The following is a 16,457-nucleotide window of genomic DNA, read 5'->3' as shown; positions in this document are numbered from 1 at the left end:
TCATGGTAACCTTGGGTTCCATTGGATCAGAAGTTCTGGTTTTCAAGGCTCTCTTCTTGGTGTCCAGTGGCAGTGGAGATTGTCCATGAGCTCCCCATTATCTCCTCAGGTTGCTTCATGTATGACAGGACTCATGGCATATACCAGAGCCTCTGGATATGAATCTGGAGGGGTCAGGAGAGGATGAGGACTCCCCATGTGCCCTGGGGTTGGAATGAATGGAGACTCAGAAGGTAAAACACCCTCAGAGGTGAAGCCCCACAAAAGTAAAGCTCTAAATTGACATATCTATAAACTCTGCAGTGCTGTGGGAGTCAGTAGGGACTCAGCAGGCACAGGGAGGGGAGAGTGGAGAGCTACAGGAGCTGCCTGAGGACCCCCAGGGCCAGGACGCTGGTGCTGTCCTGGGGAGTGGGGCTGGTGGCAGCAGAGGAGGGGGCAAATTCAGTCAGGGTTGGGGATCACCTACAAGATGAATTCAGGAAAGCCAGAGAGTGCCTAGCTTCTGTTTCCTCATGGCCTTGTGGCCAGCACCAGCCGTGGGGCTGATGGGGAGCCTGAACCCCGCTGCCTACCCCCCAGCAGCTGCTGTGGCCTTCAGAGGGGCTGGGGCTGTGGGGTGAGTGCCCAGAGCTCTGCAGCAGCCTGCGCTGGGCAGTGCCATGGAGCCAGCCCAGGCTGGGCTGCTCTGCTGGGCTGGGCTGGGGAGAGAAAAATGCCAGTGTAGAGCTAAGGTGTGTGAGTGTGCAGGGTAGGGGCAGCCAGCACTCCCAGTGCTGACCCAGGCGTCATGGTGAAGGAAGCAAGGCATCAAACGTGTGGAAGATAGGGTCCTTGTCTGTGCCATGTGTCCTGAACACCCCAGGGAAGCTACTCCAAGAAAATTGTCCCAGACCCGTCCCACCCACCGGCCATTTCCATCTCTGGTTATTAATAACAAAAAGGGAACTAGTTTCCTACTGGACAGTCATTACACACCAAGTCCCACAGCTCTTGCCACAGCTGGACTCTCAGCCAAGCCTCTTCTCGGACAGCTCCAGCTAGATCAGCTGCTCATGGCTTGGTCATGACAAATATTGAAAATTTCCATTGAATGAGATCCCAAGTCAGAGGATTGGTTTACATTCTGTTTACAGCCTAAAGCACCCCATGCTCTGCAGATATCTCATTGCCTTATCTCTGGCCAGAAACTTCCTCATTTCAACATCTGACTCTTGCCTATTATTCTCCTGCCAAGCAATACCATGAGAAGACCGGTTTCACTTTCCTGAAAGCCTCCCCATGGGGACTGGCAGGTCACGATGAGGTTCCCAATGCCTTCCCTTCTGCACATTGAACAAGGCCCTTTCCTCCACTTTCTCCTCCCAGGCAAGTGCTCCAGCCCCTCAGCAGCTCGATGACTCTCCACTCAACTCCCTGCCACTTACCAACACCTCCCTCGCTGTGCTGGTGATCTCTGGCCAAGAGCCCAGCAGCCCCACAGGCGCTCACGCCCTCCTCCCCTTCCCCAGTGGGGGCCGAAAAATGGACACGGTTGTGTACAGGTGGTCTAAGGAGCGATGAGCAGGGGGAGACAATCACTGCCCTCGCTCTTTTGGTGAGACTCCAGGACTCTGCTGGCTGCCTTGGCTACCAGGTCGCACTGCTGGGTCATGTTTTGCCTTCTGTCCCCCACCACCACCAGGGCCTTTTCCACAGAGCTGCTCCCCAGCCAGGCCTCCCCAGGCCCTGCAACTGCAGGCTGTTAGGCTGTAGTCCGTCTTCTATCTCCTGAAGTTCCTGACACGACAGTCCTTCTGCCTGTCAGGTTTGCCCTGAATGGCATCCCTAGGACACAGCAATGGTCCTCCCAATTTAGTGCTATCCACAGACGTGGTGACAGTTGCCTCCTCTGGGTCATGGATACAGGTGTTAAACTGCACAGGGCCCAGGAGAGGCCCCTGTGCTGCCCCACAATGCCCCAGTATGGCCCACTGGCCTCCAGGTAGGCTATGACCCCTTCTCCACTGCTCTCTCAGCCTCATCTTCCAACTGGTGTTTCACCCATCTGTTTGTTGACCCATCCAGACTGTAATGGCCCAATGTGGGTACCAGGATATAGAGGGAGACCATGCCAAAAGCCTTGCTGGAGTGGAGGTAAAGGACACCCACTGTTCTCCCCTCGTGCATAAAAGCAGTTCCTTCATCAGGAAGGCCATCAGGTTGGTGAGGCAGGATTTACCCTTGGCTAATCCATGCTGACTGCATTTGGACACCTTCTGCTCTTTGAGGTGCCCAGCAATGTCCCCCAAGAGCACTCATGGGAAGGCTCACTCCTCCCCCAAGTGAGCTTGTACAGCCTGGCGTTCCCGGGGTTGCACTTTTGGCCTCTTTCAACGATGGCTGCAACATTGGCTTGTCCTCACTCCCAAGAGACCTCTACCAATCCTGTGACCTTTCAAAAGGGATATTCCAATGAAATATCGATCTTCCAGTGTCACTTCATTACCACTATTCTACCTGTTATATAGTGTATTTAATTGAAGTTAAAATTAAATTTAATTTATTAAAATAAATTAATATTATTTTTATTAATTTAATTTTTATCTTTCATATGTTTTCACCTCTCTTGATAGAAGAGCCATTTCTAACATCATCTTTTCACAGGCACACTGCCTAGACAAAGGCCCTTTCCCTTATCCTTCAGTTTTTTCCTCCCCTTACTCTTTGTTCACTCAGATTCCTCTCACCCATCCAGCTGCTGCTTTGACATCAGGGACTTAAAAGTTGCCTGTCTTTCAGAGGTCTAATTGTCTCCTTAGCCAACTCTTTAATTATGTTTTTATATCTCTCTTCTTTGGATCTACCTACCTGAAATAGTTCTCCTAAGATTATCCCCTGTAGAAAGGCAACCTCATTAGAGGCAGCTTGGACTTAGCATGTGCTTGCAGAGTCGGTTTTCTTTATGGAACTTGACCATGCTTGACTTTTCCTTTGCTTGCAAGTAGGAAAAACCCTTCTGTGCCTGTGTGCAGCCAGGTCTCTAAGGAGAGCAGGGGGGAGATGGTGCAATGGAGCTGTACCATCCAGCTGCAGAGATCAGTGGAGAAGTCTGCTGTAAGGAAAAGTCCCAGGTGGGCACGGAGAGAAATGGTGGGGTTGGGGAGGTGAGGTGGGAGGTTGTCAGAGCTCAAGGGACAGCTTCTCCTACCAGTCGAGACCTCCTGAGGAGACACCCTGCAGCAATATCTATTGGAGAATGCTGCCGTCACCTCTTCTCTAAACTGAAAAATAATAAACTACACCCTTGAAAATAAAACCTCATTTTTATTAGAAGCTCTTTGAAATCTTTCCCCATAACTATGCTAGGAAACAGCTCCAATTATCTGTACAACTCTTGAAGACCTGATGAAAAGTACAGGAAGAGACATGGCTCGTTAGGGCTTGCTTTCTTTCAATGAGCCCCATGGAGTATTTGTGCTGAGTCCTTGAACTTCAGGTACTGAGAAGAGATTGCACAAACCTCTCCGAGAGTCAGCATCACAAGCAAAACCCAAAGTACCTTGAAGTATTAATAAGCCCCACTGAGGGCCATTACTGGCAAAGCCTCCCCAGGGACTCGTTAGAGCAGAGAATTGCAGGCCAGGATTGCAGGGAGGCAAAGGGAATGTGCAGGCAGCTCAGCTGCTGAGAAAACCCTGGCTTTGTTTTATGAAGCAGAAAGGCCAAGCGCTGACCCCCAGCCCCGGGGAAGGCAGGTCCTGTCCCTCACGCATGGCTCAGGGCTCTTCCTGGGGCAGTGGGATGTGGGGGGGTGAAGCTGAGTGCAGGACAAGGCTATGGCAGCTCCCAGCCTTACTGGGGGTGTGCAAGGAGGCAATGAGGCCCCCCCACTGCCTCAGGACAACATGTCTCCTCATAGGCCTTGGTGGCAGGGACGATTGCTGTACCCAGGGGGACAAAGCCTTGGGTTCTCTTGGCCACTTCCAGCCCTGCCAGTGCTCTTTGCCATCTCCACCACAGCTTGTCCTACGCTGTCCCACAGCTGCCTCTTTTGCCCTGCAGGCTGCAGACACCCATCTTGCTTCCTCACCTTGCTCTCACCCTGCCATTTCCGTACATTCACTGACAGCTGTCCACCCTCACACTCTGTTCCTTGAAACACAAGGATACGGACTGACCTCATACTCCTTCTGGAGGACTTCATGTACGACAGCACCACCCTCTGAGTGACATTTCTTCCTCCTCATGTCCAATCCCCACCATCCAAGCTGTACTGTGTGTAACTGTTTCTCTCTCCTGCTCTTTCCAACAACCATCCGGGAAACAACCTTTCAAGCAGGCACCCCAACCCATCAGCCTTCTTGCAGCCCTTCATCTGACCAGACAGAAGTAACCTCACCATGACCTTCCAAGGCTGCGAGCCTTTCAGCTTCTTGGATAGACAAGACACAGCTGCGTGCCTGCTGCTGTCCCATCCTGTACTCAGGCAGAAGAGACAGGACAGCCAAAATACAAGCCCCCTTCCTGCACTGAGCCTAGGTCCTTCGGCAGAGGGGGTCTCACAGCCAATGTGCCAACCAGGTGCCTTCTGCTGGCCTGTCAGAGACACTGGCAGAGGTGAGTTTAGAAGCACATATCCCAGCCATGAGTCAAGGGCTGACCTATCGGCGGTTTCCGGAAGAAGTGACCTCACAGTGCCTTTCCCAGACACATTCCTGCGGTTGGCCTCTCACCTCCAGACGCAGAAGTGACCTCACAGCCCCCTTCACAGCCATTGGCTTCCTAATGGATTATGAGTTCCCGAGACACAAGTGACCACAGGATACTGTACCCAGCCATCACTCTCTTTGTGGCCCAGTACGTGAGCAGATAAAAGTAAGCTTGTTTCATCATGTTTATCTAATAGAGTTCCTACCAATGGTTTGAGTAGAGAAATGTTCCTCAGAGGAACTGCTATATTTATATTGGTGCATTTTATGCCTCTACTTCTGCCTCTCTGTTTTTCCTTCTTCTTCTCTCTCTTCTGTCTTCAAAAAGCTCTCCAAGGAAAAGAGTCATTGAATCCTACAATAACTCAGCTTGGAAGAGACCCCTGAACATCACCTTGTCCAGCTATCCTGCTCAAGGCAGGGTGAACCAGATGAGGTTGCGGAACAGGTCTGCCCAGTTTGGCATCATCCACAAAGGAGCTGAAAAGGCACTCCGGCACATTATCCAGGCAGTTAATGAAGACAGTCAACAGTGTTGGCCCCAGTGCTTGCACTGAGGGATGCCACTGGGAAGTGGCCACCAGCAGGACTCTACCACTGCTGACATTTGGGCTGGATCCACCAGCCACCTTCCCACCCACTACATCACCCCCTTCTTCAATCCAGATATCACCAATCTGGCTATAAAGAGACTATGGGAAACCATGTCAAAACCCTTGCTAAGGTCCAGGATCAAAACATCCCCTTCTTTCCCCTACCCACACAGGTTCGCCAATGCCTTTCTTGTCCTTCAAGTGCCTGGAAATGGCTGCAGCAGTATTTGGCCCATCCCCTTCCCAGGGACTGAGGTAGGCTGACCAGCCTGTAATTCTCCCAGTTCCCATTCCTGTTCTTCCTCCAAATGGGATTGACCTCTGCCTTTTCCAGGGACCCCAGAACCTCTCTGATGGCTCAGGCACTTTTAGGAGCACAATCCAGAATCATGAGCAAGGGTGACTTAGCAGACAGGAGCCCTTGCAAGGAGCCTGTCCGAGGCAGCTGAGATGAATCTCACTGGGCCAGGGGGGTTTGTTCCTGGAGTCACACACAGAAAGGGCAGGGTTCTGTCAGGTGTCCACATCTGAGCTGGCCTCGTGGACTCCTTATGCACCCAGGGGTGTTCAGAGACAGAGTCTTTCCCTCTTACACACAGAGGCAGGGCACTGCAGGAGTCATAGGGACTCTCTGGCCTCCTGCTGCCACTGCCAGAGGCTGGGAGGCACCATAGCCCTGCGGTGTATCGCCCTGCTCTGCAATCACCTGAGATGCCCCTCGTCATGAGGAATGGACACAGGGACCTCAGTTCAAGGAAGCACATCCCACTGCTGCCTTCAGGTGGTTTCCCATGGGATGTTGCTCCCAACGGGAAGTGACCTCGAGGCACTGTCTGTCCCACAGGCCTTCATGGAATGCCAAGGAATAGCTGATGGCATTTGTGCTCACTCAGGTTCATCTCAGCTCATGTATGTGATGTGCATGCTTACATCTCCTCTCTACAATGCAAACATGGACTGCTGACCTACTCATTCAGTGACCTTCCACGGAGGGACAAAGAACCTGTTCAGGCTGGGGTGAGAGGCCAGTGCTGGCAATGGTGGTTGTGAGGGGCTAGTGCAGGATGATTGCCCTGGCGCAGCTTCCCCAGGGTGCACAGCGAACACAGGCACAGACCAGACCCAGCTCTGCTGGTCCTTCAGGTCTCACGCAGGGGGCCCAGCTGTGCGAGGACGCTGCTGCGGGCCCCAACCCTGCACACTCACATTCTTTAGCTGTATACTGGTGTTTCCATGTACAAGCCATATTCCTGGGCATGGTCTTGAGAAAAAAATTGGAAGCAGACCTAAGCCTTCAGGCACTGTCTGAGGAAATCACCCTTCTTTATGGAAATGCTGTTATGGAGGCCAGCTCTGTCACAAAAGTGCCCATTGCCTGTCCCTGCCTGTGGTCACAGGACAACCACACAGCACGACTGTGACCAAGCTGCCAGAGCACTCAGGGCTGACACCAAGGCAAGGGATCAGGAAGAGAGTGTGGAAGTAGAAAGAGAACAACCCTGAAAGACCAAGCGCTGGTGCTCCTTGGCAGTGCTGCCATGCCGGGACTCTTTTCCCCTCCACCCATGCATAAAGGAACTGTCCCTGCAGCTCCAAAAAGGCCTTTCAGGAAGGATCTCAGGTAAAAAAATAGTCACTGAAGGGCCCTTTGTTTTCTTTAAACACACAGAGAGCATGCCTCCTCATTCAAACAACCACTCAGTCAGAAAAGAAAAGCAGAAAATGAGTTAGAAAGGAGACAACAACTTTATCCCAAGTAAACACCACCACCACCAAAAAATACAGAAGACAGGCTGGGCCTGTAATGAGTTACATTATAACAGCTATGAAGAAGACAATGGGCAGTTGATTGCTCCAGAAAAACATCCAGTTATCATTTTCCACACTGCATCCTTGAGCTCCTGGTTCCTCATGCTGTAGATGAGGGGGTTCACTGCTGGAGGCACCACTGAGTACAGCACTGCCGTTACCAAGTCCAGGGATGGGGAGGATGGCTGAGTGTGCTGTGCAGTGCCGTGCCCTCTCCCCAGGGGCTCCTGGAGGGTCAGCCCTGCTTTACAGCAATGACCCATGGAGGCAGCAACAGCCCAGTGTGTTTGGAGGGAGGCTTCCTGGGGAGGAGTTCCCTGTACTGCACTACAGCGCAGGGTGAAAGCTCCGAAGGACACTTTCTTCCCCAGAGGCAGGTGGGAGATGAGGTGCAGCAAATGTGTCTCGTTACACTGTGTTTTAGTATTCAGACACCCTAATCCCGCTTGGGAAATACTCTTGGAAAGGGAGAAATTCCCCCGTTGCCTCGTTGCTCTCTGTGTAAACCTTTGTCAGTGCTCCCATCCAGGAGGGCTGCTCTGTCCATCAGCCTGGTGCCCAGCTGCTCTGTGCTTGCACCTCTCCCAGCTGCAGGAGGGCTGCACCCAGAGGTTTCTCCAATAAAAAAACCTGGACTGTCCTGAGAGCAGAGGGGTCCTGTTCCAGGTGCAGATTTGAAAACACCTCTCCTTTCCAGCACAGCTCTGCAGAGTATGATGGAGAGCACAGGACAAGGATGCTGACTGGCATGGGCAGATCGAGTGCTCTCAGACATCACCAAGGTCCTACAGGAGAGCTGTGCCCTTCTGGAGTGATGCTCACAGCCCCGCAGGACTCCCTGTCCAGCCTGATCAGGTGTCTGAAGGTGATGTCTGCTAAGGGAAGCAGTGTCTCATTGCCCAACCACTCACTGCAGTGTCTCAAGCCTGGAAAATGAAGAGAGGGCTTGGGCACCTTGGTCCCATGGAAACACCTCCAGGGCAGCGCCCTCCAGGTCAGGGCCAGAGCAGGCACTCAGCACCCCCACCCCTTGCCCCACACCACCACTGTTACTGCCAGGGAGCCCAAGAGCAGGAAGAAGAGCAGCACAAGCACGTGGAGAAACAAAGGAAAACCCTGTGACTCTCCTCCTAAGGGAAGCAAGGAGAGGAAAGGCAGCCGGGCACTCAGGAAAGCCTTCTCCTCACCCAGCAGAGCTCAGCACCTCCTGGTTAGCAAAAGCCCAGGGCAGTCGCTCCCAGCCCCTTTGCCCTGCAGAGGGAAGTGGCCCCGTGTCAGGGGAGATGCCCCTCTGCTGTGCCAGAGCTCTGGCTGCAGAGGAGGCACCTCCTGCCCTGGACCACACAGCCTTGAGGGCAGAGGCTGTGCTGGGTGGGAGACGAGAGCAGGGGTCTTGCTCAGAGGAAGGTGTCTGCATTGGAGGGGATGACAGGGAGCTTTCCAAAGGCTCCCTCCCATGACATTGCTGGTTGGAGTTTCCTACAACACTCTGCCCATGTTTCTGCAGCCTGGAGCTGTCCCTGGTGGGAACTGTTTTCTCCCTCCAAGTTTTCCCTGTCAGGGATCACAGACCCCATCAGCAACTCCTGTCTGCTCAGCTCTCACCTGAAGAAACCTCCCCGTTCCAGGCACTCTCTAGAGGTACTCCCCGTTTGCAGGCAGTGAGGAGCAGGTCAGACAAACCCTGATGAGGACAACAAAGGTGATGCTGGTGCTCTCTGGAGGTAGAGGAGGGGATGGAAGCAGTTGACTTGCCTCCCACCAGACCTACTGATCTCTCAGTGTAGCAGCTCAGGACTCTCATTCTCCCTCTTCAAAGGCAGTAGCGCCTTTCCCCTTTTTCCAGAAATAGCAGGAAACTGAAAGCATAGACTCAGGAAAGCTCTTTACCTTCAAGGGATCCCCTGCCTTGCTCTTCTTCTGGAAAAGTCCCCCTGAAATGCCCTGGGCAGCTCTGGCTGCACACCCTGCCTTCACCCCTTCCCCCTTGTCTAACAGGAGCCCCTGGGCTGGGAGGCCTCCTGACAGATCCCAAAGGCTTTAGGCTATGATAGCTTTAGGAGACCCTTCCAGGAACCACAGCTGCATTGCCCTGCCCCAAGAGACCTACCGTGTCAAGGGCTGGAAAGATTCCTTCCCTTGCAGCTCTCCTCTCTCCTTCCCCTCCAGGCTGCCTTTAATCTCTCTCTGCCCTACTCCTTTTCCCAGAGCCCTGCTGCGCTTGGCAGAGGAGTTGCTCCTTGGCAGAGCTGTCTCTCTGCACTGCTGCCTGCTTCCCATGAGCTCCCTCCATCCCAGGAGCCCGTCTTAGCCCAGGAGGAGAGGACCTGCCCAAGACAACACTTGCTCTGCCCCCCACCCCACTCGGCGGTCCCTCCAGGTGTCCCTGGGGCTCTCCAGGAACCTGCTTGGGAAGAGACTGATGGAATCACTGATGCTGCCTGTCTCACCTCCGCAGAGACGTTTCTTTGCAGCAGTGCCCTGTCTCCTCTCAGAGTCACAGTTAGGTCTGAGAATCCCCCTTCCTTGGCCCATCATGAGACAGGACACCTGGGCACTGGCAGGGAGGCATCTCCTTTACCCATGCTGAGAGAAGGCAATCAGCTGAGGCAATGGAGGCATCTCCTCCTGGAGTTGTAGTCCTGCGGCTGGAAGGGACCTCAGCTCCCTCCCATGCCTGCCACAAACCCACAGGAGGTGGGATTCCTCTTGCTTCAGTCATGCTGTCTGCTAAAAATCGGCACCTGCACTCCTTTTCTGTGGTCCCATGGTCATTGATGGAGATGGAGACCAGGAGTTCACCCACAAACACCTGGTGACATCTAAGGTGCCATGTGTATTCTATGACAATGGAGCAGTACTGAGAGACTAGGAAACATCTGGTGGCAGCACCCCGCAGCCTGGTGAGGATGCCAGCTGAAATGATGGCAGATGCCCACATTTAGGACATCACCACCCGTCCCTACTCACACTGTTCAGGGCTGCCTAGAGAGGTGTCCAGCTGACCAAATGGAGGTCTGTGCCAGAGGGAGAGGGAGGTGTTTCCCTTTCTCCCCTCCTTTAGCTGTATTGACTAGCTGTCCGTTGTCTGTAACAAGAGCTGTCTCACACAGCCCCATGGAGCCTAACCTAATTCAGGGCAGCTGCTCGTTGAATGGCCAAATACAGGCCTGTAGGGCTCTGTGAGACGCCAAGGCTCTCCAACAAAACTGCGTGTGGCTGGCAGGGACAGCACAGGACCTGCAGGAAAGCCATGTCCCCTCCGAGCGGGTGCGTGACAGACACCCCAGGCACCATCTCAGATTCCTTCGGTGCTTGTGTGCAAGTGACTGATTGCCACCCCGGCAGTGAGGCCAGCCCTGTCCCATCACTATCCAGCAGATGCAAGGCACTGCACGAATAAGAAACACATTGCACTGGGCTCGCCACTTGTGGGCCTATGTTCTCAGCTTCTCCTTGTTCTCCTCTGCCCCATCCTTTACTCACCCTCTGGACGATACAGTCTTCAAAGAGCCCAGTGAATTTCGAGTGGGCGTAGATCACAGGATGTCCACACCCAAGGATGCTTTCAGCAGCACCTTGTCCTTCCAGGAGATCAGTGCCTCTCTCCACCAAAGGCCCTCCAGGGCTGCAGGGACACCACAGACAGCAATGGCCTCTCCTGCCAGGGCTGCCCAGCCCAGCCCTGTTTCTCTCTGACCTTGGGGACAGCAGGCATTGCTCTCTTTTGGGGCACCTCAAGTCTTTCTTACAATGCCGTCTGCCATCCGCTCCAGCATGTCTCTGCCATGCAGCAAAACTTTTGCGTACATGGGCTCTTGGGTGCTTGGTGTCCCTGTTCAGCATGACAAGGGTGAGGCTGGCCTGGAGCCACAACTCAGGGGCTGCAGCCCAGATGTGCAACACTCTCCTCTGACTGGGAACAGCCAGGAGGAGCTGGAGCCCCGAGGTCTGTCACAAGCTGTGACTTCTGAGGCACAGTGGGACACCTCCCACAGCTGGTGTGCTGCAGTGGATGGATAAAGGCTCTTCACGAGACACAGGCTGGGAGCACCAGAAGAGGAATACTTTCTGTGTGAAGGAGTTGCTTGGATGTATGGAGCTCCTTGCTGGGAAAGTCAACAGGTTGGGTGAGTCCTTGTGGGTGAGGATCGGAGGAGAGGCCGGTTAGGGCGACATTGTGGTGGGAGATAAGGAACTGCTGATCAAGGGGAGGAGGTGGACAGGTTCTTACTTAAGCAACCCATGGAAGCCTCCAGATCAGTGACATGGGGCTCTTTGAGGGGACTTTAATGACCCTGACATTCATTGGAAGGGGAACACAGCACTGTGAAAACAGCCCAATAGGTTTCTGGAGGGTGTTGGAGCAATTTCTTTGCAAAGCCACCAGCTGGACCAACAGAGATGATGCTCACCTGGATCAGGTCCTTGCAAACCATGAAGAGTCAGGAACTGAGCTTGGCCTGCAAAGATGAGGACATTTTCTCAACATTTATGTAGTATGGGAACGTTTTCATCAGCTGAAATGTTTGAGTACTGTTCATAGAGAGAGAATGTTTTCCTGTGCTGCCATCATGAAACTCTCCAGGATGTGTACTGCTCTCAGGAGAATAAACCTTGATCTTCCCGGCACTTGCTTGGCCACTGCTCTCTCCAGTATAGAGTGTACAGAATCTCACTAATCTTCTAGGTATTCCCACATGTCCTGATTCAACTGACCCTTTCTCAAGTCATCTTCTCCAGCAGACTGTCTGCACAGATGCCTTTTTGAGTGTCCATCTGGTTTTCCTCCTCCCATCTCACTGAAGATTTTCCCCTCAAAAGTACAAGTGGGATTTAGTGGAGGCAACTTGGACTTGATGGACAGCTGAGGAATGCTTTTTATTCTTTACTGAACTATTCTTTTCATTTTCTTTTTTTTTTGTTTTTTGTTTTTGCTTTTGTTCTTGTTAACTAAGAGAAATGGAGAAATGCTGTGTGTCTGTGCAGCCGCTTCTCCAAGGAAAGCAGAAGGAAATGGAGGCTGAGACATTCAGCTCCAGCCTGAGTGGGAAAAGCTTCCATTTTAATGTGAGTGATGTGAGTTTCAGGTGACCGGCGAGAGAAATGGCAGGGTGGGGTGGGGTGGGCGGGATGAAGAGTGTCTCTAGAGTGTCTGACAGAAAGGGTCTTGTTTTTCCTGCATGTTCATACTTCATCATGAGACCCTCGGGATCAATATGACTTGGAGACTGTCTATATCATTTATTCTGTAAGCAGAAAAATAATGAAATGCATAAATCTTTTAAAAATGTTATTTGTCCTTGACATCTTCTCATTTAGACTATACTCCTGAACTCTCCCTAATGAACCACCCAAGAAGGGAGGCATTAAAGAAAACTGCAGAGGGCCATGGCATGTTAGGGTATCTGCATTTCCATGAGCCCTCTGGTGCCAAGTTCCCGAACTGCAGCTACCGAAAGGAGATTGAACAAGTCGCTGAAGAAGCCTTTAAAATGTGATTCAAATCTCCAGGACTCTGAGGGTGTCAGTGGGCCCCCTGAGGGCCATCACAGGTGAAGCCATGAAGGGAAGCACGGGTGGAGGTACCCCTCCCTGGGGGCTGCCTTAAACTGGCAAGAGGTCAGCACTGGTTCCAGATGACAAAGGCAATGTGCAGGTGGCTCTGCTGCCACGTCAGCCCTTGATGGGTTTCATCCAGAAGGATGAGCAAGCTCTGATCCCTGGCACCTGGGAAGGGAGATCCTTTTCCTCCTGCATTGCTCAGGGCTCTTGATGGAGCAGTGTGATGTGGGGGTGTGCGATGACGAGTGCAGGACAACCCTAGGACTGCCTGGACTCTAGGGGGGGATGAGGAAGCATCGAGGCCATGGGGCTGGAAGGAAATGGTGTCCCCTCGTGGCTCTTGGTGGCAGTGATATTCATAGCTGAGAGGAGAGAGACCTTGGTTGTGTTGGGCAAGTCCCAGCCCCACCAAGGCCCTCAGTCATCCCCACCAGGGGCTCTCCCATGCTGTCCCATGCCTGCAGCAGTTCTCCTGCAGACTTTGGCCACCCCCCAGCTTCCCCACCTCGCTGTGTACCTAGGCTTTACAAATGTCTTTTTGTCCTCCCTGCCTTTTGCTTCTAACACAAAGCGGTGGTTTTCTGGGGATTTGCCAAAGCTGTGAATCCCCAAGCAACACATCCAGCTGCTTTCAAAGCTAATGCTCCTCAGTCACCTAAGGTATCCCAGCACTGTACTTACTTACCATAGAATCATAGAAAGAATCATAGAATGGTTTGGGTTGGAAGGGATCGTTAAAGGTCATCTAGTCCAACCCTCCCTGCAGCGAGCAGGGCCATCTTCAATTAGATCAGGTTGCTCAGAGCCCCGTCCAACCTGACCTTGAATGGTTCCAGGGATGGGGCATCTCCCACCTCTCTGGGCAACCTGTGCCAGTGTTTCACCACCCTCATTGTAAAAAAGTTCTTCCTTATATCTAGTCTCAATCTCCCCTCCTTTAGTTTGAAACCATTGCCCCTTGTCCTGTCACTACAGGCCCTACTAAAAAGTCTGTCCCCATCTTGCTTCTAAGCCCCCTTTAATTACTGAAAGGCACCAAGAAGGCCTTCCCAGAGGCTTCTCTTCTCCAGGCTGAACAACCCCAACTCTCTCAGCCTTCCCTCACAGCAGAGGTGTTCCATCCCTCTGATCATTTTCGTGGCCCTCCCTAGATTCACTCCAACAGGTCCATGTCTATCCTGTGCTGAGTGCTCTGGAGAAAAATGAGAAAAAGCATATTTTTTTCACTAATTTTCCAGGAGAAAAGAATTGCTTGGGGGGTATTATGAATGTGCATAAATACCTGATGGGAAGGAATGAAGACAAGGGAGCCAAACTCTTCTCAGTATTAACCACTGTCAAGACAAGGGCTGATGGACACAGATAAAAACCCATGACATTCCCTCTGAACCCAAGAAAACACTTTTTCACTGTCAGGGTGGTCAAACACTGGAACAGGTTGCCCAGAGAGGCTGAGGAGCCTCCATCCATGGAGGTATTCCAGACCCTTCTAGACAAGGTCCTGAGCAACCTGCTCTAGCTGACCGTGTCTCAGCTGGGGAGTTGCACTTGATGAACTCCAGAGGTGCCTTCCAATCTCAACATCTCTGTCATTCTGTGAGTGTGAAGGAGAAAAGTAAGACTGAAAGAAATGAATAACTTGTAGCCTTGATGGCAAACACAGTGGGATCCTGTGGAGAGGGCCCACGCTGGAGCAGGGGAGAAGTGTGAGGAGGAAGGAGTGGCAGAGATGTTCTGTGCTGACCATAAGCCCCATTCACCATCCCCCCAGCTCCTCTTGGGGTTGGGGTGGGTAGAAGAATTGGGAGCAATGGAGTAATTTGAGCCTGGGAAGAAGGAATGGGGTGGGGAAATGGTCTTGAATATTTTTCCTATGCTTTCTCTCTATCTGAATCTCTTTTAATTGGCAATAAATTCAATTGATCTTCCCCAAGTCAACTCTTCTTTGCCCATGACAATAATGAGTAAGTGATCTCCCTGTCTTTATCTTGATGCATGAGCTAGTCCACCTTATCTTCTCCCTTTGTCCTTTTGAGCTGGGGCTGTGAGTGAGCAGCCGGGTGGGTGTCTGGCTGCTGGCCAAGGCTAACCCACTACAGGACCAGCACAGCAGGACTGCTGTGTCCAGCCTGGGGCTCAGCAGCACAAGGAAGATCCTGACAGACTGAAGCAAGTCCTGCAGAGGACAGAAGGATGGCTGGGGCCTGGATCACATAATGGAGAAGGAGAGGCTGAGAGAGCTGGGTTTATCAGAAATCCCTCAGAGCCAAACACCAGAGCAAGGACCCAGGCCAGCTGGGGAGATCTCAGTCAATGCAGATTTTCAAAATTCGTTGAGACAAGCACCTGACTGAGCTGGAGATGTCTGAGAAGAGGCTTGGCTGAGAGTCCAACTGTGGCAAGAGCTCTGGGACTTGGTGTGTAATGAGAGTCAGGAGGTAACTCGTTTCATTTTGATTAATAATGGAAGTGGAGTTGGGTATCACTGATCCCCAGAGAAGGATGTGGGTGACCATGCAGCAAAGGTCCTTCCTCAGAGCTGGGGTGTATGGCCAGAGATGGAAATGGCCAGTGGGTGGGACTGGTCTGGGACAATCTTCCTGGGGCAGCTTCCCTGGGGTGTTCAGGGAACATGGCGCAGAACAGGCCCCTCTCTTCTGCACCTTGATGCCTTGCTTCCTTCACCATGACACCTGGCTCTGCACTGGGAGTGCTGGCTGCCCCTACCCTGCACACTCACACACCTTAGCTCTGCGCTGGTGTTTTTCTCTCCCGCGCTCTTTCCAGCCCAGCCCAGCCCCTCCCCACCTCTCCCCCCTTCCCCTGCCCTCTCCCCAGCCCAGCCCAGCCCAGCAGAGCAGCCCAGCCTGGGCTGGCTCCATGGCACTGCCCAGCGCAGGCTGCTGCAGAGCTCTGGGCACTCACCCCACAGCCCCAGCCCCTCTGAAGGCCACAGCAGCTGCTGGGGGGCAGACAGCGGGGTTCAGGCTCCCCATCAGCCCCACGGCTCGTGCTGGTTCCAAGGGCATGGGGAAACAGAAGCTAGGCACTCTCTGGCTCTCCTGAATTCATCTTGTAGGTGAACCCCAAACCTGACTGAATTTGCCCCCTCCTCTGCTGCCACCAGCCCCACTCCCCGGACAGCACCAGCGTCCTGGCCCTGGGGTCCTCAGGCAGCTCCTGCAGCTCTCCACTCTCCCCTCCCTGTGCCTGCTGAGTCCGTACTGACTCCCATGGCACTACAGAGTCCTTTTTCGTGGATACCTTGATTTACTGCTTTACTTTTGGGGAACTTCACATTTGAGGGTGTTTCACCTTCTGAGTCTCCATTCATTCCAACCCCAGGGCACGTGGGAAGTCCCCATCCTCTCCTCACCCCTCCAAATTCATTTCCAGAGAGTCTGGTACATACCATCAGTCCTGTCATACATGAAGCAACCTGAGGAGATAATGGGGAGCTGATGGAGCATCTCCCCTGCCATTGGACACCAAGAAGAGAGCCTTTAAAAGCAGATCTTTTGATCCAATGGAACTCAACATTATCATGAGCTTAGCCCCAAAACCACTGAGAACACAAAGAGAACAGAAACGAATTCCTTGGACATTTTCTTGGCACTGCACCCAGGAGATCTCCTTTAATCAAAGAGCTGCTATGTGACAGGCCACATGTGGCACAGTGTTGTGCAAGGGTCAGGCACAACAGGATCAAACCTCCATAGAAGGAGTATGAACCCAGAAAATTATCTCTAAGTAGAATTATCACAGGAGAAAAAAGCAGACTTGTGGCCTAAGATAAACT

This window comes from Platalea leucorodia (genome assembly GCF_965183815.1).
Source record: "Platalea leucorodia genome assembly, contig: HAP1_HAP1_SCAFFOLD_112, whole genome shotgun sequence".
Classification (NCBI taxonomy): Eukaryota; Metazoa; Chordata; class Aves; order Pelecaniformes; family Threskiornithidae; genus Platalea; species Platalea leucorodia.
The sequence above is the reverse complement of the archived record's forward strand: the minus strand, read 5'-3'. Positions refer to the sequence as shown.